This window comes from Lissotriton helveticus, chromosome 6, assembly GCF_964261635.1.
Source record: "Lissotriton helveticus chromosome 6, aLisHel1.1, whole genome shotgun sequence".
Classification (NCBI taxonomy): Eukaryota; Metazoa; Chordata; class Amphibia; order Caudata; family Salamandridae; genus Lissotriton; species Lissotriton helveticus.
The window spans coordinates 1,147,869,565-1,147,894,752 of NC_136067.1; the positions used below are offsets into that span (position 1 = coordinate 1,147,869,565).

The following is a 25,188-nucleotide window of genomic DNA, read 5'->3' on the forward strand; positions in this document are numbered from 1 at the left end:
CGATGTGACGGAGAATCTCAAGGAGACTGCAGCAACCGCTTTCACTGATCTCACTCACCAGGTAGCCAAGATCTGAGGGCGGCTCAGTACATTGATTGAGCGATGCGCATCGACTCTCAGCACAGATGGCGGCACAGCTCACAACCGCCAAAAGAACCTGTAGAATTGGACGGTGTGGATTTACATCACATCCTCGTTGCCAATTTGTGCATGATACATCACAAAGCAATTCGGGAATCAAGCTTTTATTGAGTACAATCTGTGAACACATCCATACATAAACTGGTGCCAATACCGTTACTCCCTTTATCACTTCAACCACCAACATTCCGTGGGGGTAGACCATTTCACGGGACAGCTAGGACAGGTTTTACATAGGGAAAAAGAGGGTGAATCACCAATACAAAAATAAAATGTTGTATCGTACACAATATGTTATTGAACACATAACAGATGTAACAGAGGTCTTCTTCACATGTGTTATCATTGTGTGGGCCTTACTCTACACAGGTTTAGATTCATAGGTGGAGGTTTGTCCTGAGGGTGCGTTTCATTTTTGATTTGCACTGTCAATTCCTGACTGTACCTGCTCGAAGTCTTTGTTTTGACTGTGTTGTCCCATATCGTATTTCTTTGCGGCTTCCACAGTAGTCTGGTTTTAAATTACTAACTGGTGGATCTTATGTTTCTGCTTTGCGGATTAAGCACAATCTGCCACAAAGTACAGACTGGCACGGCTTTTCTGGGCAGCCAAGCTACCCTCAGTGAGATATACATAGTAGGTGGGAATATTGGGATTCCTGTCTCTCATATCCTGGTGTACTTAAAAAATCTATGTGGTTTCTTTAATTGTGATAAAAAACAAATTAAATATATTGATATATATTTTGAAAAATATATTGATGGCCTCCAGAGCAATAAGATACATATCATTTCCAGTGGCTTGTATTTTGATGGGTATGGAGCAAGACACAACTAGAATCAAGTCTATGTAGTGACTTTTCCTGAAAGATGTGTTGAATTTACAGTCGTGCTGGGGACTTTTTCAAATTTTTCTTCCGGCCAGCAAAAATGAGATCAGCAAAAATGGAGGCGGAAGGCAAAATGTTTGGGGAAAGACCACCCTAAAGATGTCAGGTCTAACAGAACGTCCGTGTCTCATTTTCAGTTTCTCAAAGTCGCTCCCCTTGTGAGCTTCTTGGTGTTCCTACTTTAGTGTCCCAGAGTCTGTATCATTATATCGGTGTCCCACTGTGGATGTCAATGTCCTCATATCCGTTTCAGTGTCTTCGATACAGTTGCCCACTATACCAGTGTCACAGTGTACATGTTATTGTCACAGCATTGCCATGTTAGGATCACTGTGTCACTGCTAATGTCCCTGTTGTGCTGCTTGCGCACCCGTGACAGTGCCCAAGCGGAAGTGTAGCCAAATCCTTGCTTCTTTATCAGTGTGGCTTACTCCACTTTCAGTGCCCCTGTGTGAATTTCTGCTTCATTGTTTCAGCACTGCTCCTGTGTCAGTAGCTCTAATAGTGAATCATGGCTTCGTCAGAGTGGCAGTGTCTGTTACCCATGCAATTTTCAGTGTCTTTGTGTCCAGGTGTTAATGCTTCACTGTCACTTTCCTCGTGTTAGATTTTCAGTGCTATTGTCTTCAGTTAGTGCCCCGGTATTGCATTCAACTGTATTTTAATTTTATTTATATAGCGTTACTCCCCTCCCCCCAACAAAGCTCTGTAACACTAAACTCCGGGCAGCAAACTGCTCCAGAACCTAATGTTGGTGTTTAATCCAGTGGTTATTTGCGAATGTTGATATTGCATTTACTCTTGTGCTCTCAAGGAGACAATTCCAGGAAGGTACTCCTGTGTCTTTAAGGTGCATTAAAATTAACAGCAGTTAGTTGTGATCATTAGTGGGAAAAGGGAATGTGAGTTCAAACAGAAGGTAGGTGGGATTAGTAGATGAGCTGGAGGATATTAGACATTGCTAGGAAGCAGGGCATGATTTTCAAAGAAGGACAGGCTGTATACTTTGAGATGAAGTGTGGACAATATGTAGAAATACAATAATAGATATTAAGCTATGCATGCACATGACTGAAAATAGTCTGTATTCAGGGAGAAGAGGCATGCAGAGGATGGAAAGTAATGAGAGTGTCATTCAAAGAAAGAAGAGGCCACAATTGAAAGCTTGAAGTCAAGGTCACCATTTTCTTGCAGGGTTTTAGGAACATTGAGTAGGCTTTTGAGATGGCAGCTACTCTGAGGATGCAAAACTCTATAAAGAAACATCAATATTTGCATGTGAGATAATGCTACATTAGGTACTGTTGATAGGGCCTCGAATCAATCAGACAGTATTAGTTCCTAATTCTTCTTTGCACGTTTGCCTGTTTAGTGTTAGTATTAACGAGCAAAAAACATGAATGTTCTGTCCAGAAATGGATGAAAAATCCATAAGAGTTGATGATGGAGGAGGTATGTGGGGGTCCCCATCAGTGTACAGGAACTGAAATCAGGGTTACAGGCCTTCACCAACACCACCGGGCTAAAATTAATGTCTAACTCAGCAATGACCACTCCCAATTTGTAGACTGCGTAAATAATCTGTGTGCCCCTAAAATAGAAAAGACTCCATGGCTACTGGATCAGGGGTGAGGTGTTCACTAGGATGAATAAAGTGAAAAGAGTTGTAAAATAAATATTTTTGTGAAAGAAGAGGGTGCCTTATTTACAAAAAAAGGAGAGTTCCGAAGGTCCATGTGTTAACGCGGGATATCTGGTCTATCGTTGTAGATCTAGATCCCAACTCAGGTCGACTGAACCGTTGGTACCTGTCATTGAGTAAAAGGCAATCCACTACCAGGTTAATCAGTTAAAGACTTACTCCACTCTAAAGAATCACTTAAGCTTAAAAGTTTTAAAAGTTTATTACAAAGCCAAACTTAACTGGAGATACAAACATCTCAAAATAAGATTCAAAAGATATACGGGTATCAATACAAACATGAATTTTCTAAATGCTCTTAGTCGGCAGAAGAATATCACCAAAACAAACTCTAGAATTATCAAAGTTACGAGAATAGACACAAGCTGTAGCTTATGAGTCATTTACAGAAAGGAAAGAAATCAGGTTAGACTGTCCCTACACTAGACTAAGTGACATCCCTACTTAGCACGATCTTAACCTAAAAAGGTGTCAGCAGTGGTTATTTCCAAAGAAGATCACGCACTTCCCTTAGTCTTTGTTCCAAAATGATGTCTCGCAGTTCCCTATCTGCCTACCCATCCGCTCTCTTAGGTCCCTCAGATCGTCTGCCTTGCCTCCACCCAGGGGTGCTGTCCCTAATACAAAATCACATTTACATTAGAAACGCCCCCAGAGACGCCCCTCACGTGGTGTTGGTGCTCCATGCTGGTACTCCTTCTAGGCCCATCATTAGCGTTGACCTTGCTTCCCAGGCTCCTCTCCGGCAAGACGGTACCCCCAGGAAATTCCTGAAGACTCCTCCAGGCCTGTACCAGGCTCTCTTGAACAAAAGTCTATTCATCACTTTCCTGATTAAACCCCCTCGCACCTGCAAGAGACACTTTCGCTGTGGGCCCCAAATTCCGGCCTCCACCATATCTTTAAGTCGTAAACCATGTAACAGGCTCTGCGTCCTGTGCCTAACACGACCTTTCTCTAACGAGCACATGCAGATCAAAAGAAATGACTTTATCTATTCAGGCCTGTTAGGATTCCATGAAACGGGCCTATGCACTTCTACCAAACATTTAATTTCTTTAGTTTAAACAATATTCTAACTTATTACACACAGTGATTATATGAAACGTCTATAAAACACCTATATTAGTCCTAGGTTCAGAAATACTTGAATCATAATAACATTAAAATCCAGATCATGTGGAAATACATCAGTTTCTTGTACTCTTTCCGAACTGCCATGTGGCCTACACATTTCCACGTTTAGCAGAATTACATTTTCCCTTACAACAGCCACATAACATGAGATTTCAACATCATTCTAACATCTCTGAACACATCTACATTTAGCTTTTCACACTCTATATAAGTATTCTATTCTAATTGAACACTATTATATACTTTCACTCTATAATTTCGACACTCTTATATAATGTTTACTAAACTACTACAACATGCTTGTAAATATAGTGCACTTCTACAGTTTTTCTTAATTTGCGCTCTCTCAATCCCCCCTTTGATGACTTTCAGTAGTCATCACCCTCAAAACACCATCCCTGAGGTATGGACTGAGTCAAACTGAAGTCGTTTCAGTACCCCCTCGTTTCATCGTCTCTAGAGCCTTTAGACTCCTGTACTGATTATTCTGCATCGCAGTCAATCTCCTCTCTTGCCTCCTCATGGTTCTTTGCAACTTGTTTGATCTATACCATTGATACAGCCGCACCAATCCCCACAAAGTGATTATACAAATCACTATTATGATAATAGGTTTCAGTATGTACCAAATGATATTCTTTCCTAGGTTGGCAAACCAACCTCCAACTTTACCCATTCCTTGACCTACTTTTTCCCACACTGTTACCTTTGTCAAATCCTCTATCTCATGATGTATTTCAGTAATGTTTCGAATGTACTTCTCTAACGGTTTTGAATTGTCTGGAATGTAAGTGCAACATTCCTGGACCTTCAAAGCCTTACAGACTCCTCCCTCTTTGGCTAACAGAACATCTAGAGCAAGTCGGTTCTGAAGAACCATTGCCCTTATCGATTGCATTTCTCCTTCCACCAGCATTAGTGATCTAGCAGTACTGGCGGACAACCTATCTACAACTGTTGGCAATCTTCTAATCTTGACATCATTTAGTGCTATCCCTAGAATTTGAAAAATCTGTGCTAGCTTTGTCCTATCACTCTTGAGTGAATGAAGCCAATGAGTAAATTGGCCTATCCCCTTGCTGCATGTTGTAAGCTGTGGTGGGTGGGAGCAACAGATGAATCACAATTCAATAGTCCACTGGATGAACCAAATTCACCTCTTTGTATGTATATTGTATATGAATCTTTTGGAAAAGAATAGTCTGGCGAGACATCTAAACTGTCTCAGCGGCCAGACCTAAATGCACAAACTTCCTCTGTCTAAGTGCGAATCTGGTATGCTGGCAATATGAGTTCTCTAGAGCATTGATAATTTCCATAGCACAGGAGATTGGGATTCTCTGAACATTTGTATGTTTTTCCCTTTTAATTTTTTTTCTTTGCGTTAGTCTTGGGTGCTCGATTGGGAGTTCTCCAAGTGAAAGGTAGGCACTCTGTTGTGGTTATGATTTGCTTTGTAAGGGGAATTTCTTCATGGTGCTCATAGTTTGTGGTGAAACGTCTCTCGAATTTATGAAAAAGAAGCCACTGTGACGTGGATTGTGATCTGCGCTTTTAATTTAGCCGCCACAGGCCATGCTGCAGATATTTTGAAAAGGGTTCTTGCCCGAACTCTAGTACTACAAGGCATGTCCAGGAGCCACTAACTTATTCCACATGTCCACTGTGAACATGAAATGGATCAGGGTATCACTTTCGCCTGACTACTTGGGATCACACATTTATTTGAGTTTTTCATTGTTTCCTCCTGGCATCATGTCAGCACGCTTCTCTAATAACTGCTGCTGTCAAATGTTTCCTTTTCCTATAATTTAAGAAATAACTCTAAATGACCGTTTTGCAAACTAATGAAGGTTCCTGTAACAAAAACATGGCTGACTTGGATCTTTTCGCAGTGTTGCTTGATCTGTGAGGTTTAATCATGACATTTATTTCTTTACCACTAAATTCACCCGGGGAGCATTAGAGGCCAATTTACATTCATGCGAGGCTAACACTGCACATCTGGCAGTATGCTGGAATTTTTGGATCGGGTTCAAGGCTGTTAGCCTCTTTCCCTAACCCCATGTAAGTGATATCTCTGGGTGTCCTGAAGCACAGAGTCTAGAAGATGTAATGAACAGCACTTCACACATCATTTAGTGCTATCCCTAGAATAGGAAACATAGCACCAAATACGTCTCCAACTACCTCCTCAGCGCTTACATCCCTTCTTCCTCTAGCTTGTGTTTTCCCCTCTATGATTTCTAAATCCTTAGCATGGTATATTTTGGGGAAGACAATTGCCAAATAACACGATCCACACCAATTATCTGGTAGTTTCACGTATGCATTTCTTCCACAGACAAAATATACATTTGGGATCACCTGCATTTCCTTCAAGAAATCTTTAGAATAGTACTCTAATTGGAAAGCATGTTCACAACTTACTTTTCCCACAAACACATTCTCGTAATAAGCTTCACTTCTGTGTATACACAGTTTCCCCCTTTTCCCTCTATCTAGAGCTATTGGACCCTTGCTACTCTTTCTTTGGTGTGCCCTTTCTTCCTCGGTCCAATCTGTTTTCCATTGACCTGACGATTTTAAAATCTTTTGTCTCCTGTATCTATCATCCACCTGTCCTGTAAACTTTTTCTCAATTTCTGACACTTTACAAGTCAAATTATTTCTTCGGGCATGTGAAGTATCTAATGTTTTCCAAGGAAGGAAAAATTTCTGTAATCTGTCTTCACTCTTATAATAATCCCATTTATTCAAATGTTTATAATTTGGAACCTCTGGTAACACGGAATCAAAGTTTGAGAAATAGTACTCGAACCCATCCCTTTCATAAAATATGCTCAGCAGCAAACTACATGTGATTCCATAAGTCAATGGAAGATGATGGTATCTGATACCTTCGTCTACAGAGGCTGGCAGTTTCATGCAGACATAACAATTTTTAGCCTCCATAGCATCAACATATTCGTATAGCAATTTAGCATATGCATTCGATTTAAAGTTCCCCTGTGATTCATCTACATGTAACCTACGAGTCTCAGCTGCTAGTAAAGCTTTGTCTTTCCCTGTATTGTCCCCCTTTTTACCAGCAATAGTAGGTTTCTGTGTCGATGTAATCTTTGGTTTTGTTGTTGCTTTCTCTTCGTTTTCATGTCCCACTACATATGATATTGTAACAACTAAAGCTATAAGAAAAATCACTCCCACTAAAAGTGTGCCTATTATACATTTGGCCCTGCGATTCGGGTTGCCAGCCTCCATGACCTCAAACAGTGTAGTTCCAGATTTCTTTTCTCAGCACAATGTCTCTAGTCGAACCACACCTGGAAGCTGATAATCTTCTCCGCAAGATCAGTCTTTGTCCCTATAGCAACAGACAACCCTAGCCCTTCTCCGTCCACTAAATGGAAGTCCCTAGTTTCTTCTTCCACTTGGCGCTAGGTTATCTCTTCATTAATTTATCTACAAAGTCTTTAGCAATCTGGAATTATACGTGTTCCAACGACTCTCATCACACCTTCTAATATTTCTAAACGAAGAAGGAGCTCCTCGAGTATTGGACTCCTTGAACAACAAACCAGAAATTCTACTGTATTTAAGACCAAGTCTCTTATTCCACTCAGGAGAGGAGGATAGACAATATTGAGAGTCCGCAATCCTTCGACCTCCACTCCTGGTATCAGCAACTCTATTTCCACTGTTATGATGGGGTCAATTCTGGTCAGGGTCACTTGCCTCACCCTCCCAGTTCTGCGTGCTTCTGACATCTGCAGCGAGGTAGGTCCACTCAGGAGTAGAGTATCTTCTGCAAGGCACTCGCACCCTCCTTGATCTCCTTGGACCTTCCTGTTCCTGCTCTTGTACACCTTCGTCCAGATCCGAGTCTTCGGATATAGGAGCAAGAGTTTCCTCTCGAGCTGGCTTCAAGCTTGGCCTCTTTTTTCTTTCAGGCCAAGTAGCTGCTCCACGCCTTGTCCTCCTATTTCTTGTCCTTTCACTCTGTTCTGGATCACTCTGGACTCGATCTGTGTCTGAGTTGTTTTCACAGCAGCTTTCTCCTTCAGTGGCAACTTCAGTTTCACTGCCGTTCTGTCTTTCTTCTTCTGGATCTGTAGCACTCCCAACTTCTTCAGACACCCCCACAGCTTGACTGACCCCCTCTAGTGGCTCACCGTCCACAACTGAATCTTCATCGGCGAGAGGAGCTGTTTCTTCTAGGGGTGCTGGAACTCTCCGAGTATGGGAAGCATGGATCCAATTCGGCAACCCTCCGCACTTCACAGCGGTATTCGTGGTAAGGATGACCTGGTAGGGCCCCTTCCAGCGCACGTCTAGGCAGTTCTTCCGGACATGTTTTTTCAGTAAAACCCAATCCCCTGGGCACAGATCATGACACAAGTCTCTGGAAGATGGAACCTCAGCAGCCTGCACCTGGAAGGACACAGAATGAATGGCGTCAGACAGTCCCTTGCAGTAATCCAGGATTAGGTCATCTGTAATGTTCAACAAAGCAGTGGTTGGGACAGTTGGAAGTCTCATTGCCCTCCCCATCAGGATCTCATGCGGAGAGAGGCCTGTCCTCCTGTCTGGTGTGCTACGCATACTCATGAGCACCAAGGGCAGAGCATCAGGCCAACTTAAGGAAGTCGATGAACATACTTTGGCTATTCGGGACTTCAACGTGCCGTTGATCTGCTCCACGATACCTGAAGCCTCTGGTCGATAGCTACAGTGCAACTTCTGATCAATGTTCAATGCAGAGCAAAGCATTTTCACAACTTCACTGTTAAAATGAGTTCCTCGATCTGATTCCATGGAGTTTGGCACCCCGTAGCGCGGGATCAACTCTCTAAGCAACAACTTTGCTACCGTGAGTGTATCGCACCTGCGTGTAGGGTATGCTTCGACCCATCTGGAAAATATGCATACAACCATCAGAACATACCTGAGGTGGTTGCTTTTTGGCATTTCAATAAAATCTAATTGCATTCTGTTGAAAGGCCCCCCAGACCTCCCAGTGTGACTCATTGTAACTGGTGTTCTTTTCCCTACGTTTAGTTGCTGACATGTGACACATCTCCTACACACTGCTTCTGCTGCAATCCTAAACTTAGGGCAATACCAAGTCTGCCTGAATACCCTCAGCATGGCATCTCTTCCTAAGTGTACTGGACCATGTATCTGTCGTGCCATTGGACTCACTAATTCCTCAGGTAACACTGCTCTTCCATCTGCTGAAACCCAGAAATCCATTTCACTTCTCACACAACCTGCTGTTTCCCATGCCTTTTTCTCAGAATCAGGTGCATTTTCTTGCATGTTTTTCAAATCCTCCCAAGTATCTACTGTTTCTAACATCATGTTTTATTCGGTCTTTTCCTGAGCCCCACCTACTTCCACCTCCGTGAAAGAATATCCTTGCTCCGCACAATAGCGGGCAACTTCATCTGCATATCTATTACCTTGTGACACAAAATCAGTATTTTTGGTGTGGGCTACACACTTGACGATTGCGATTTCAGCTGGACCTTGTAATGCTTCTAACAGTAATCGCACAAATTCTCCATTTCGAATAGGCGAACCAGAGGAGGTCATGTAACCTCTCTGAGACCACAACTGCCCAAAATCATGAACTACACCGAAACCATATCGGCTATCCGTATAGATGGTGACTCTAATTTTGTTTCCTGCTATACAGGCACGTGTCAGTGCAATGATTTCTGCTACCTGAGCGGAGTGTACTCCTTCCAAGCAAGCGGCTTCCACAACTCCAGTAATGGTGCAAACAGCATAAGCTGCTCTCAACCGACCAGTATCGTCTCTTAAACATGAGCCATCAACAAAGAAAATTTCATCAGGGTCGATCAACGGCTCATCCACGATATCTGGTCTTGGTTTCGTGCATAGTTCAGTCACATCAAGGCAATCGTGATCTTCACATTCTTCGCCTTCAATATCATTAGGAAGTGGCATCAATGTAGCAGGATTCAAAACAGAGCACCTCTTAAGGGTCACGTTCTCCGCAGCAAGTATAACTTGCTCGTAGCGCGTGAGCCTACTGTTGGTCATGTGCTGTGTCTTGGTCCTGGTCATCAACAATTCTACAGAATGCGGTACATACACCACTAACTGGTGTCCCATTACAATATTTTCACACTGCTCAATGCTGACACCTGTTGCAGCTACGGATTTGAGACATCCGGGCAACGCTGCGGCTACTGGATCTAAGGTAGCCGAAAAGTAAGCAACTGGTCTACGGGCATTTCCATGAATTTGCACTAAAACTGACAAAGCACAGCCTTCCCTCTCACAGCAGAAAAGTGCAAATGGTTTCTCATAATCTGGCATTCCCAAAGCCGGAGCACGACACAAGTCTTCTCTCAGCTGGAGGAACGCCATCAAACAATCATTGTCCCATGGTACCGGATCACTCACCTCCTTGTGCGTCAATTTTTGTAAGGGTTTTGCTTTCAGTGAAAAGTTAGCTATCCACTGTCGGCAATAACCAACCATTCCTAGGAACATCCAGACTTCTCTCTGTGTCGTAGGCGCGTTCATTTTCATTATCGCCTCTATCCTATCGGGTGACACTTTGCGCTTTCCTTTTTCTATCCGGTGACCTAAGTACTGTACTTCTGTCAGACAGTACTGCAATTTGCTCGGAGATACCTTGTTTCCATTTTCAACTAAATGGTTCAGCAAGGCAATGGTATCTGTCTTACAAGCCTCTTCTGTTTCTGACGCAACAAGTAGGTCGTCTATGTACTGGACCAGAACCGAATTCTGGGGCAGTACCAGGCTTTCAAGATTTTTCTTCAACAGCTGGTTGAAAATTGATGGGCTATCTGTATACCCTTGGGGGATACGACACCATGTTAAAACGCGATTCTCCATTTTAAAAGCGAAAAGGTACTGGCTCTCTTCATCCAATGGGATTGAAAAGAAAGCCTGACAAAGATCTATCACTGTGAACCACTCAGCTTGGAATGGTATCTGAAACAATATCACTGATGGATTCGGTACCACTGGACAACATGAAACAACTATGTTGTTAATTTTCCGAAGATCTTGCACTATTCTAAATTTCCCACTAGGTTTCTGCAAACCCATAATCGGGGAGTTGCATGGACTTCCCACGATTTCCTTCAATATTCCCTGTTGAATCATAGAGTCGATTACGGGTTTTATTCCTGCAATCGTCTCCGGGGTCAGTTTGTATTGGGGCGTTCTTGGATATTCAGCATTTGGTTTAACCATAATCTTCACTGGTTCCACTCCTTTGATCAGTCCTATCTCTTCCCCAGTGAAGTCCCATACCTCTGATGACACTGCCTCTCGTAAATCCCATGGGAGCTCCTCCACTGTCAGGGTAGGATACAGCTCTATGCATGTTCTCGAATTTACAACTTTGAAGGTAGCGTCATCGTCTGTAGTCTGTACCTCTACTCCCTGAGGTGTGCAGTATATCGTGCAGTTCAGTTTGCACAATAAGTCCCTTCCTAACAGACACACAGGACTAGAATCACATACCACAAACTGATGTTCATCCGTGTAGTTTCCTATTTTCACTGACACTGGTTCCGTCAAAGGGCTATTCATTCTCTTATTTGCAACTCCTACCACCTGAATCGTTTCCCCCGACATTGGTAGATCTGGAACCACTGCCGATCTCAGAGTTGATCGAGTAGCTCCAGGATCCACCAAGAATGTTGTAGGACACCCTGCCACTTCTGCCTCAACAAACGGTCCTCGTTGATCCACTTCTAGGACTGCCCCGAGGGTACAGTCCTCCTCTCTACTTACACGTCGTCTCGTCAATGGATCAACGTAGTAACACTCTTCTTTACCTGTGAACAAAGGCATCTGTCTATAGACCTTTCCTCCTGTTGTAATCTTTGGTGGCTGAGGGAACTGAGCTTGTGGAGCCGAAGTCCCCCCTTTGGCCACATTACTTCTTGACACTGTCACCCTTTGCACTGGAACTTCCTGAACTTCCTCCTCTACTTCTATTTCTCCATTTTCAGGGTTGTAGCGACACTCGCGTCTCCAATGTCCCACCTGGTGACACTGGTGGCACTTTGTCGTTTTTTTCAATGTAGCAAGATCTATCCTAGGTCTAGGGTTTTCCTCGTTATCCCTATTCTGATTGTTTGATTTCCGTCCCATGGTCCCTGTTCCCTGTTGCTGCTGTCCTCCCTTTGCAGCTGACTGCATCTGCACCACCATCAATTTTTCCTTTAATTTCTTTGCTTTGGACTCTATCTCATCACTACAGTATCTCGCGTATCTCAAAATCTCATCCAATGGTTTGTTTTGCCAACAAATTAAATGCTGCTGAATCATCAGACAAATATCGGGTCTCAACCCCAAAACAAACTTTGATACAAACTGTCCTATATCTTTGGGGTCCATTACATCTAGTCCACTGTATTGTTTGAATGCTTTCAGCAATCTCTCATAATACTCATGAACTGTCTCCTTTGGTTCCTGTCTTGTTCGGTCTATTTTTACCCAGTCTATGTCTTGTGGCGGCACTTTATCCTTCAACCATGTAATCACCCTTTCATATTTTAACATTACACTTTCTGACGGTCCATTAGTACGAGGATCCCTCTCTGGTTCTACAGTTGACCAATCGACACTAACCTTGCATGCTATCCACAAGTCTCCTGGAACCACAATATCAAACAAGGTGTTCAAATCAATCCACAACACCTTTGAAATCTTTACAAACCTCTCTACCTGCTTGTACCACTCTACAGGATTCTCCCTTAACTTCGGAAATGAGTTGGTAAAGGCAGTCAAATCCCCCCTACTCCAGGGCACATGTACATAATTCCCATTCGATATTTCCCGCAAAGGGAAAGCCTCCATCTGCATTAGCCTTCCCTCTGGAGACATCACATTCGCACTCCGTCTGACTGTTCCCTTCTTGGACCACCTCTCTTCCCATTTGTCCAGATCTCTCCATGCTCTTATTCCTGTGATCAGTTCCCTTATGTGTGTTTTTAATCCAGTTGTCCTCCTCTCATCTAAGTCCTGATCTGAATACTGCAACCTGTGATTACCCTGTAATGCCTTGGTTCTGGACAAATCTACCATATACTTGTCTGCCAATTCAGACAGTTTCTCATGAGTTGCTCTGGCTTTTCGAGTGATGTCCTTTGCTATAAACAGTAGCTCATCTTGTTCGTACATGTCGATCCTTTCTAAAGACAATGTACCGTCTATTATATCGTTCAGATCAGATCTTAAGCTGGTCACATCGAGTCTTTTGGCTTTTATCACAGCTTTCAGTATGCCATCTCTAGAGAGTCCAATTGTATCTCTCCCATCACAGCTCTGAGTCCTACGTCTGGGCTCAGGTGTGTTATGGGGAGTCCTCCAATGCTCCCATCTCTCCAGGTCCCATGCAGTTCCATCCTCTCTAGGTGGGTAGTGAAACACTCCCCTATTCCCCATAGTTCCACATTTCCCATTTTGCCTGGTTTCTCTAGGTGCATGGTAAGACATTCCGTTATTCCCCATCTCTTCACCATTTGCCGGTGGTCTCTGATCAGTCGGCACCTGACAAGATCCTTCACTGTTCCCTATGCTCCCACGACTCCAGTGCTGTACATTATCACTGGGTGCATGGTGAGTGCACCTAAACCTATCCCTGTACTCTTGGGTCCTATGTCCTCCCTCATTTTGAGTGAAACGAGATGTCTCCCCACACTCCGTACTTCTGCCTCTTTGCTCCTGCTCATTTCCTCTGTCTGTATGACGTATAACTCCTCTACTCTCCTGACTTTTACCATCCCACTCCTGACTGCCTTCGCTAGCCCCGCAATGAGATAATGTTCCATTGCCTCGACTTCCCCATTCTGCTTCTGCTCTTGACCTGTTGCTCTGTGCTTCTGTCGACGCATCCCATTCTCTCAAGTCAGCCCTCAGCTCTTTGTAGGATTTCGGCCGTGGTCCCCTCAGATCCATCGGTCCTCTCTGACCCCCTTGCTCTGTTACGGGGCCCACTGCTGAATCCAATGGGGTGCTCCACGTTATTGGTCCTGGCAATTGCCTCCAGGCATTGGTCGTGTTATTCCTTCCTTCTATCTCAACTCTTTCCCTGTCCAGCTGTACCTGGTTTTCCTCTCTCGCTTTCTCTGGGCTATAAATCGACCGTATAGGACCTATGGTAACAGGTACTTGAAGAGCCTCTGGCAATCCACGAGACTCAGCCCTCTCTGTTGCTGGCGTTTTCTGCACCACAAACCTTCCTACTACTCTCTGTACAGGACTATGTTGAAGTGTCCCTTCATCTTTGGTAGGTACCCAATCCGCTAAAGGGAGTGGCCTATACCCTTCTATGCCAACCCTGTCTTCTTTTGGGAGCCCCGTACCTTCTGTCTCCCTATTGTCCGGAGGTGGTCTATCTATCAACAACCTATTTATGAGGCCGTCCTCCGACTCGCTCTCATCATCCTCTTCCATGGGTTTCTTTCCACCTGTAACCTCACAACTTATCTACCTCAATCACCTGTACCCTCCACTTCTTGGCTTCTTCATCCCATTTAGCATCTTGCACTGCCCTTACTGATCGCCTTACCCTTTCTTGGCGTCTGTTCTGACTCCTGTCGTGCGCCGCCCTAATCCACGCATTAAGGGCCTCAAACTGTGTTGGTCTAGGCAAAGGTCTCAGTGAGGACATGACTGCTTTTAACTGATGCAACACCTCTAGTCTAAACGTTCCGTATTTCGGAAAGGTCAATTCCTCATTCCCTTCTGTAATCTTACTCCAAGTCCCAAGCCACAGTATAGTATGCAACCCAACATTCGTTGCCATATAGTGAGCTGGTGTACCCTCCGGCGGTGCCTCTTCCCCGGAATAGGATTCTCTTCTTTTTCTCTTAAAAATCCCTCTCAAACATTTAAAACACTTCATGTTCAATCTCTACGAATTTCTATTTTCTCCGCGTTCGTTTACTTCCTGATGACAATCCACCAATCTCAGCGCGGTTTTCGCTAACTGGCCTATCACTGCGCGGCTCTTTGCTGACGTCACACCAACCGCCCTATCACAGCGCGGCTTCACACCAACCGCCCTATCGCAGCGCGGCTTCAGACCAACCGGCCTATCTCAGCGCGGCTCTCGCTGACGTCACTCGTCCCCCTTTGCAGCAGTTCCCCTCCTTTTTCCGCTCGTCTCCCGGTCATGCATGCGTCCCATTCATACTCTGAAAAATGATTACTTCCGACCAAGCGATCACCTTTCTCTGACTGTACATCCACAGTCTAACTGTAATTGTCACCTTAATTGACGAAATGTCTTTCCGTGTACGTCCAGACAATCGCCTTCTCTGATAGGTTACTTGCACACGGTAACTTTCGACCTGCGTCCGTTACCCACACACTCACTCTTGCATTCCCCCTATCTCGGTCCTGCGGGCGATCAATGGTACCTCATGACCCCCTTACTCTGGTCGACAACTACTCTGGATGTTCGATACACCCGAACCACTTAAGCTCTACCCCGAACTTAAGATTTACCAGGTTGCGCGTGCTCACAACCTTCTCACAATCACACTACAGGCATTCAACTCCGCATGACATTACAATACAAATACAACACAAAACACCGCAATCTGTCTACGCATGACCCTTGTTATACTCACTCTCGTCCGATTCTGCTGCTTTTCTCTCGCGCCATCAGCACCGTCTTCGGCAGGCCACCTCCCGATCTAGGGACCTTGGGGTAAACTTAACCTAGTCTAGATCACCTTCCTCAAGAAGGTAACCATCCTCACTCTGCTACCAACTGTTAACGCGGGATTTCTGGTCTATCGTTATAGATCTAGATCCCAACTCAGGTCGACTGAACCGTTGGTACCTGTCATTGAGTAAAAGGCAATCCACTACCAGGTTAATCAGTTAAAGACTTACTCCACTCTAAAGAATCACTTAAGCTTAAAAGTTTTAAAAGTTTATTACAAAGCCAAACTTAACTGGAGATACAAACATCTCAAAATAAGATTCAAAAGATATACGGGTATCAATACAAACATGAATTTTCTAAATGCTCTTAGTCGGCAGAAGAATATCACCAAAACAAACTCTAGAATTATCAAAGTTACGAGAATAGACACAAGCTGTAGCTTATGAGTCATTTACAGAAAGGAAAGAAATCAGGTTAGACTGTCCCTACACTAGACTAAGTGACATCCCTACTTAGCAAGATCTTAACCTAAAAAGGTGTCAGCAGTGGTGATTTCCAAAGAAGATCACGCACTTCCCTTAGTCTTTGTTCCAAAATGATGTCTCGCAGTTCCCTATCTGCCTACCCATCCGCTCTCTTAGGTCCCTCAGATCGTCTGCCTTGCCTCCACCCAGGGGTGCTGTCCCTAATACAAAATCACATTTACATTAGAAACGCCCCCAGAGACGCCCCTCACGTGGTGTTGGTGCTCCATGCTGGTACTCCTTCTAGGCCCATTGTTAGCGTTGACCTTGCTTCCCAGGCTCCTCTCCGGCAAGACGGTACCCCCAGGAAATTCCTGAAGACTCCTCCAGGCCTGTACCAGGCTCTCTTGAACAAAAGTCTATTCATCACTTTCCTGATTAAACCCCCTCGCACCTGCAAGAGACACTTTCGCTGTGGGCCCCAAATTCCGGCCTCCACCATATCTTTAAGTCGTAAACCATGTAACAGGCTCTGCGTCCTGTGCCTAACACGACCTTTCTCTAACGAGCACATGCAGATCAAAAGAAATGACTTTATCTATTCAGGCCTGTTAGGATTCCATGAAACGGACCTATGCACTTCTACCAAACATTTAATTTCTTTAGTTTAAACAATATTCTAACTTATTACACACAGTGATTATATGAAACGTCTATAAAACACCTATATTAGTCCTAGGTTCAGAAATACTTGAATCATAATAACATTAAAATCCAGATCATGTGGAAATACATCAGTTTCTTGTACTCTTTCCGAACTGCCATGTGGCCTACACATTTCCACGTTTAGCAGAATTACATTTTCCCTTACAACAGCCACATAACATGAGATTTCAACATCATTCTAACATCTCTGAACACATCTACATTTAGCTTTTCACACTCTATATAAGTATTCTATTCTAATTGAACACTATTATGTACTTTCACTCTATAATTTCGACACTCTTATATAATGTTTACTAAACTACTACAACGTGCTTGTAAATATAGTGCACTTCTACAGTTTTTCTTAATTTGCGCTCTCTCACATGCGTACAATTCACTGAGGCATACATTGCACTGATTTACGCCACATTTACTACGATGTGATGCTCCCACCCCCCATCATTTCTGTAGGTGGCCGAACAGAATCATTTTTACTGACCCTTTAGTAATACTCAAATGAAAACGAAAGTTTTTAGTTTCAGAAATGTTCCGCATTAGAGATCAAGTCTTGCATTCGGGCTTCATGCTGTACTGTTTTCGAGGTGAATTACAATTGACCATGCCCTGGTCAATTCTTCTAAGTCAGGCGCAGCCGGCACAGGTAAGAGTGGTGGGGCGGGGATGGGGCGCCGTATGGGAGTCGACAGATGACTGGATAGGTAAAATTAAATGAAAAAATTAACACCAATTACTTTGCGCTCGCCGCATTGCAGACTCAACAATGGGGTGAACGCAAGGTAAGTGTTTTTTATTTATTTATTTAATTTTGCCTATCCCATCGTCTGTCGACTTCCCCCCACCTGCCCCAGCCTCCCCGCTCTAATCTGTGCTGGCTGCGCCTGTTCTAAATACAGAATAACTTGACCTTCCAAACAAGCCATGAGCATTGAGTGACTGGGGCCTGTGAGGCCACCCTATAGCTATGGCCCTGGTCCGGTCCGCTCCACCCTGCCCAGTTTCTCAGAAATGCAGCAAAATGAAATAAAAGGCACAATGGCAAGAGGTAGAAAGCCTTTGTTAAAAAATATTTGTATTGGGATTTCACCTCAGGAAGGACACAATTGTAGAACAGATATAAGTATGGATATATATCGCCACGGTATGTAGATGTGGAGTTATGGATAGAGAATCTTGGAAACGTACCTTTCAATATTTTATGTCCCTCGATATTCTAGTCACAATTGTGTTATCCGCTGATATTCTGTCTTCGATATACCAAGCCCGAGTCACCGCAGGAAACCAGCATGTTGCGCATGCCGGTGAAATTCTCATGGTAATAGGTCCTACAGCCGGCCTTTTTTTTCAGCATTGTGTCACAATATTGAGATTTTCCCTGTACACTGTCAGCTAGGACTACTCATCTTGGGATAAAGTTGATGTCATCGTTGTCCAACACACATATATATATATATATATATATATATATATACACATATACACACATACACACACATATATATCAACTTGTTTCCGCAAGGACACCGAACCCCTTGCAGCGGTGGGCCTTGGCGGGGTCGTGAACCCCAAATCTCCACAACAATCGTTCGATATCTCTAACCAAGAACTGATGCCACAAATCCTTTAACAGCGTGTTTTATTTCCTTATTTCGGCCAAGTCACCCGACGCCTTTCAGAGGAAACCTCCTTGTTCACGAGTACGAGTGCAACAAAAATTCAAAGTGTTTATACATTTTTTAGTGACACACCCCCTCTCAGTGGAAAGTGAAGACAGATACAATGGCAACCATTGGTTACAAGGAACTAGAAAACAGACTACACTTGTTACTTTAGTCATTTCATTAATGTTCATAACAATAAATCATATTAATATCATGCCCATGATCTAAATAATATTTGGTTGCATGTGCAGACCTGAAATTAAACCAAAAAAATAATTGATGCAGCCTCGTGCACATTTCTAATCACGAACCAGTGCTGGCGAGTGCTCAGCGACATTCTGTACAATAAACTTTCAACTACCCGTGACGGCATGATGTGATAAAGCAGCACGTTGATACTTTTTTGTCACAAATTTCGCTGAACACTCGAGAACACTGGCATCTTATATGAGACTGATACGAGGCTGTATCACGCTGTGATCAAATTCCAGGCCTGCACATGTTACTGAATGTTTTCGTGATCAAAGGCACGATTTGTTAATACAAATCCAGACAGCAGACACGCATTTATAATTTTGTTACAAAGGCCACTGGGGCTGCACCTTACTTTATTAAGCTAGTGCACCCGTGAGGATACGAGGCAAAAAGAAGTATGTTGATACTTTATTGTACAGAATGTCTCTGAACACTCGCCAGGACTGGTTCAGCACAGGGGTGTAGAGGAAGACGTATTGATCACATTATACATCTTTGTATACAAGAGTAATATTGTACATAGTACATACTAACAATTTCTACTTAACATAGAAGACTGTTTGTACCAGGTACTAACCTATGTACCTTTGTTTTTTTCCATTGAAATTCTACGTTTTTTCTTAAACGAAAACATATATTTTTATTACACCTAACTATAAAGTTACTTTACCCTTTGTTTTTTTCAGTGAATTTCTAGATTTTTTTAAAGAAAATTAATTATTTTTGTGAGTTTATGTACAGTAGAATGAGTTTATATATGTTGTATTCAGACACTATTTTAGTCAAATAATATTTTTTTTTATTGTAACGAAACAGGAAATGGTTTACAGTTTGCTAAGTCTTTGTAAAATGTGTATGTATTTAACCAATAAATATTCATTAGAAATTGTTTATTTGCTCAGTTTTTGTAACTCTGATATCGAGACATGCCACCAGCAATCTTTTTTTGAGGTGTCATTACGCTCGTGTGAGGTTTGCAGGATCGTACGAAGCCGACATAGCAAGCTTTACCTGCATAAGCTTGTAAATGACTCCCCCCGGACTCTCGCAAGAGTGGGAACACACAAATGCCTGCGTCAGCCCTTATATTTCTCCGAATCTCGCAAGAGTATCACAAACTCAAACACTTAGCATATGTCTCATGGATAACAGCCCTGTATTCTTGGATGTGGGTATTAGAGTGTGCAAATACATAAGCCTCTCTGCTGAGACTTCTCTCTTCTGACATATTTTCTCTACCCCTCCCTACTGTTTTACGATCCTGCAAGAGTCTTGTAAGATCACAAATGTTTGGGGGAATAGATTTTACATTTTCTTTCATTACAGTACTAATATGTTATAGCTCCCACTACTAGCATGTGGGGAGAAAGAGGTGTCTCCACTCAGAGCTTTCCAGATTATAACAGAAGTGTAGAGTAGTGTGTATGGAGAGACTGGCCTCTCCTCATGGTGACCAGTATACATAGCAGTGTGTAAAAGGGACTGGCCTGATTCCTGACACTTCGCTCTCAGATGTTGGGTGACCATAATAGGGTGTGTAAAAGGACTGGCCCCTCCGCTGACACTCCTCTCTTGGATGATGAGTGAGTGTAGTAGGGGGTACGGAGTGACAGGCCTCTCTGGTGGGTCCTCTCTCTGTAACGATAGGTGTGCATAGTAGCTTGTGGAGAGAAACTGGCCTCTCTTTTCAGACTTCTCTCTCAGATGACGGGTGTGTGTAGTAGGGGGTGGAGAGGGACTGGCCTTTCCTTTCAGACCTATTTCTTAGATTACGGATGTGCATAGTAGGATGTTTGGAGGGACTGGCCTCTTTGCTGAGACCTCTCTCTGTAATAATAGGTGTCTGTAGTAGAGTGTGGGGGTACTGGCCTCTCCTTTCAGACCTCTCTTAGATGACGGGTGTGCATAGTAGGGCGGGGGGGGACTGCCCTCTCCTTTCAGACCTTTCTCTCAGATGACGATTGGGAGTAGTAGGGTGTTTGGTTGAGCCTTAACTCTGCTCACAACTCTTCTCAAACCAATGAGCATAAATAGTAGAGTCTGATAAACACTATCTTCAGTAAGACTCCTTCATACAGTAACAAGCATGCATAGCTAAGTGTATTCAATCGTCATCTACTCCTTCCTACTTTTAACGATCTAGTTGAGTTTCGCAAGAGTGTAACATTTAAAAAAACAATTAACCTTCTAATCATCACAGTACCTGTCTCATACACACTTCCTCTTAAAACAAGGACCACAATATGCATTCCTACTAATAGAGTGCATTGAGAACTCATTTACTCCTGTTTACTATACACAATCCCGCGAGATATTGAAAATGTGTTAAAAACAATTACATTTATTTTCTTTACAGTATTTTTTTCTTTTCGACACCTCACCTCTAAAATTAGGACAGCATGCCTTTCTGCTGCCCCGTTAAATATAGTTTTTTTTAACTTAATTTTCACAACACAGCCACTTTTTCCACTGTAAACAGTAATGGCGGCCATTTCATTCATAACAGCTAGCCAATTAGAGCACTCACTCTTGCGGGACTCACAGGAGCCTTTTGCTCCCATAAGAACGTGAAGGCTCATGGGAAAAACTGCCTTCTTGTCCAACCAGAGGCCCCCATTTTTATTTTGCACACTCACGAGCCCAACTTCTGGAATATACAATTAATTGTGACCCTTAATTTCTCAAAAAATATAAACAGATTTAAACCAAATCACAAAAAACACAGTCTGTGTACCAAGATCTAGCTTCCTGCCAAACCCGCTTGACTGATTACCTGGAAAAAATTCATGAAGGAGCTGATGTAGATAAACTTCTTTTTGGAAAGTTTATTGGAGATTTGTCAAACTGGGTCAAAGTTATTAACAAAGCAAAAAAAGCTCAGTCTATGGAAAAGCAGACCTAGATATAACCACCTACTGGCAACCGCCAGTAGGATATGGATATATATATACTTATTCTGAATGGAACTCATCATCTGTGTCCTGAATGGAAGCCATTTACATATAGTTTTTGTACCAATGTATTACCCAGCTGTCCTGAACCTCCTCTCGACACCCTTAGTTTTCATTATTCACATACATTACATTACACAATAGATCTAGTTTAGCTTCATAGAGGCACACACAATCGTATGTGCTGACGGCTTTGTACCAAGGCCATGGTCTTTTGAGCCAGAATGGTAGGGACTGACATGCAAATGACATTTGACCTCTTTAGGGAATTGAAATAGTGCTTCTGCTTTATTAAGTGCAATGTTATAATTATATATAAGGCTTGGCCCTTTCCATCACAGCCTGCTTAATAGGACTTTGTTAATTATTTGGCTGCTAACGTTAGTAATTGTGCCTATAAACTGCTGTTAACCCTCACATATGTAATTTTATTTTCTCTGTCTGTTGCCTCTTTTTAATGGTGGCGGCACACTGTTGTTTGAAGACCCTGCCAGTTTATACCTTGGGGATCCTGTTTTATTGGAAGAACATGATGTTTTTTTTTTTTATTGGTATTTTTCATGGTGTATTTGTGAAAGTGAAATTATAATTTTTACACTTTATAAACATACAGAAGAAGAAAAAAGACAAACTCAATTATACTTTTATGTAACAATGTCTTTATTCATTTTTCTCTCACTCGTCGAGTGCAATTTTTCGGTTCATACAGAGATTTTTGCTTACTTTTATTTTAACTGGACATTGAGAGATGCACACATAAACTGTTGAAACTTCTAATACTGCCTGCGTGCCAATGCTTTCAATATGCATTTTCTTATTGTCATTTTATTAATCATGCCACTACAAAAAACAGGGAAAAGTCACCAGCAGTCAGGCACACCCAATGCTTGACAGTCAACCAATACCCCTGCACTCTGCACTGACCACAGACTTACTACAGAGACTTAAAATGCCTATTTGCAATTTACACCAAATCAAGTCAGTCACTGCATTTTACTTACATACTGTGGCATTTTACATCCCACACCAATTACTAAAGGACAGTTTGTTATCCAATATGTGAAGGAGAAACTTCAGTGATAAGTTCTAGTCTAGTTTAGCACTGCAAGTCCCCTCTGCTTAAAATTGTAATCGGTGGCCATGTTGGTGCAGTACACTTTTGAGTAGGTATTTCAGGTGAATGGTTCCATCCATTTACCTTAAACACTTCCTGAATAATTCACTGCACCAACATGACCACTGCCCTGAACAGTGCTTACCTAGACTAGCGTTTTGCTGATGCATATGAGCTTATTAATCAGGACTCGCATATACGTTTAAGACCTGTGTAAACCGCATAGAACAAATGGCAGAACATATTTTAACATTGTACCTTTCTTAGGACATAGGAAGTAAATATTTTCCACATTGATGTATATGATGATGAAAACATGAAAAATTGTTAATGATCCCAGAAAAAACACTAAAATGTGGACAGTCTCTTCCCTTCCCTTGACTTTTGATCTTGACGTATCGAGAGGCATTTTGTTTCCTTCCATGCTTAGAGTGTTTTTTTTTAACTTCATTATTTCCACCCAATTTCATCCTTGCTACTTTCCTTACATCCACTCACAGTCAATCATTGGTCAGCCCCGGAAGAGTTTTGGGTTCCATAATGCCTGGTGGTAAGGTGGCATGTGAGGCTGTACAGAAAAAAATGGTGTGATTCACAATAATCTTGCTATGGCTTACTCTTGTTGTCACCACGACTTAGTCCTAAATACCAGGAGCAAGCATGAAGTAAATCAGGAGCACCCCTGACTTTTCCTGGAATTCAATAGTAAGCAAAGAACACTTCAAAAGTATGACACTCCTACTCTTGGCAAAATCTTTGTGAATCATCCCCATTCTTGTTACTCCCTTCTATCTACGAGGGGAGAAATTGTCCATCACCGGGTGAAATCCAAGATCTCTTTATACATGGAGGCCTTGTTATTCCGCACGAAATTCTACCTTTTGCACTGTTATTTTGTTGCACAGGTCATAAAAAGTCACCATCAAGGTTTTAGTGTTTGAGTTTACAATTACAATGTCAACACTTTACATTTGAATTACTATACTTTCACAGTCTTTCTTTGAGGTAGTTTAAGCCACTGAAATGTATAATTGAGTGTTTGTTGTGTAATTGTACCGTTTACTATTATATTTTTCCTTTCATAATTATCTTCAATTATAGGTATTTAGAGAATTGTTATCACTGTAATTATTGTCAACTTTATCATTGTTTTTTTTTCAATTTGTTTTTAATTGAAACATCTCATTGGTTCCCTGTTCCTGGTTCACATTGAGCTGTCTTTATCTTTCCTTCCTAAACTTATGTGAAGGGCCACTTTTACACTGCTGTGGTGGATTAACATGTTGTGCCTACTGGTAAGCAAGCAGATGAGGCAGACAGGCGACCTACCTTAAAACTATCTAAAGTTCTGTCACACAAAAGTGTAGATCCTATTTCTGCATCATCTCAGTTGTCCTTTGGCACAGTGAGTGGACTACAAAAATTGTAATAATATTGTGTCCCTCTCCAATCAATGGCCAGAGTCATATCATAGCCAAGAAGAGGGTGTAGAGAGCTGCTGGCTAGGGATTGTAGATATAAACCGTAGTGTGAGTTCATAACTCAAGGAAGTCAGATTCCTAGCTTAATCAAATGCTAGGATCATCTGGAAACCAGCCACAATGTTAACTTAAGCCAGCGGTTGAGGATGGTTAATATCATGTGACAATGTATTGAACCCTCTTACCGTTTGTTGTCCTGAATCACTTCCTAACCCAACCTGTTGGCTTTTGAAAAGTATGCCTGAAGCATTGTTTATTGCCTTTGCGTCACCTGGCTACACTGTGTTTCTTATCTCCAGTGTAGGATTGGCAGGAAAACAATGGGTCAGATTTAGTGTTTGGTGTATGCGTATTCTATCACATAGGTGCGGATATCCCGTCAGCCATATTACAAGTGCCATAGCATGTATTCATTTGTAATAAGGCAGAAGGAATATCTGTCATGCTTGTGCGAGAATAATCGCTCCGCTGAACTCTAAATCAAGACCTGTGTTGAAGCTGTGTGCTCTAGGATTTGAACCACCGTGTTTTTCTGATCATATGGTTTTGTGTGGCATGTTTTATATGGATAGATTCAAATGTACATTATTCATTGAATTCCGTACTGGCACTTGACTTAACCAGTGGTTGAAATTACCTCCTCCTTACCATATATACAAGTTCCATAGGCGAAATATAATGCACTTGTAACACGGTGGACAAGACATCTGCAATTTTTTTGACTGAGAGTCCAATCTTCCAAACTCTAAGTAAGGCCTTAAGTCAAAAGTAGCACTTCTGCCAACATTTTTCACTTGATCTCTTTTCCCTTCCCCTCGGTTTAGTCTTATTTTGTTCTTCTATAGATCTGTACTGCACAGAAAATTCGGTCACACAGTTTTCTTGAAAACTACATTTTCTGCAAATGGTTGCTGCATAATTGGCTTGTGTGTGTTTTTATATCAAAGTACAAAGCCTGCACATAGTTT

The 25,188-nt window shown here is 42.4% G+C and overlaps 1 protein-coding gene across 1 annotated transcript in view; it reads left to right on the top strand.

Moving 5' to 3' along the window:
- NT5DC1 (5'-nucleotidase domain containing 1) overlaps positions 1-25,188 on the top strand; it is a 1,533,630-nt gene that overhangs the window by 337,185 nt on the left and 1,171,257 nt on the right. The window lies entirely within an intron of this gene.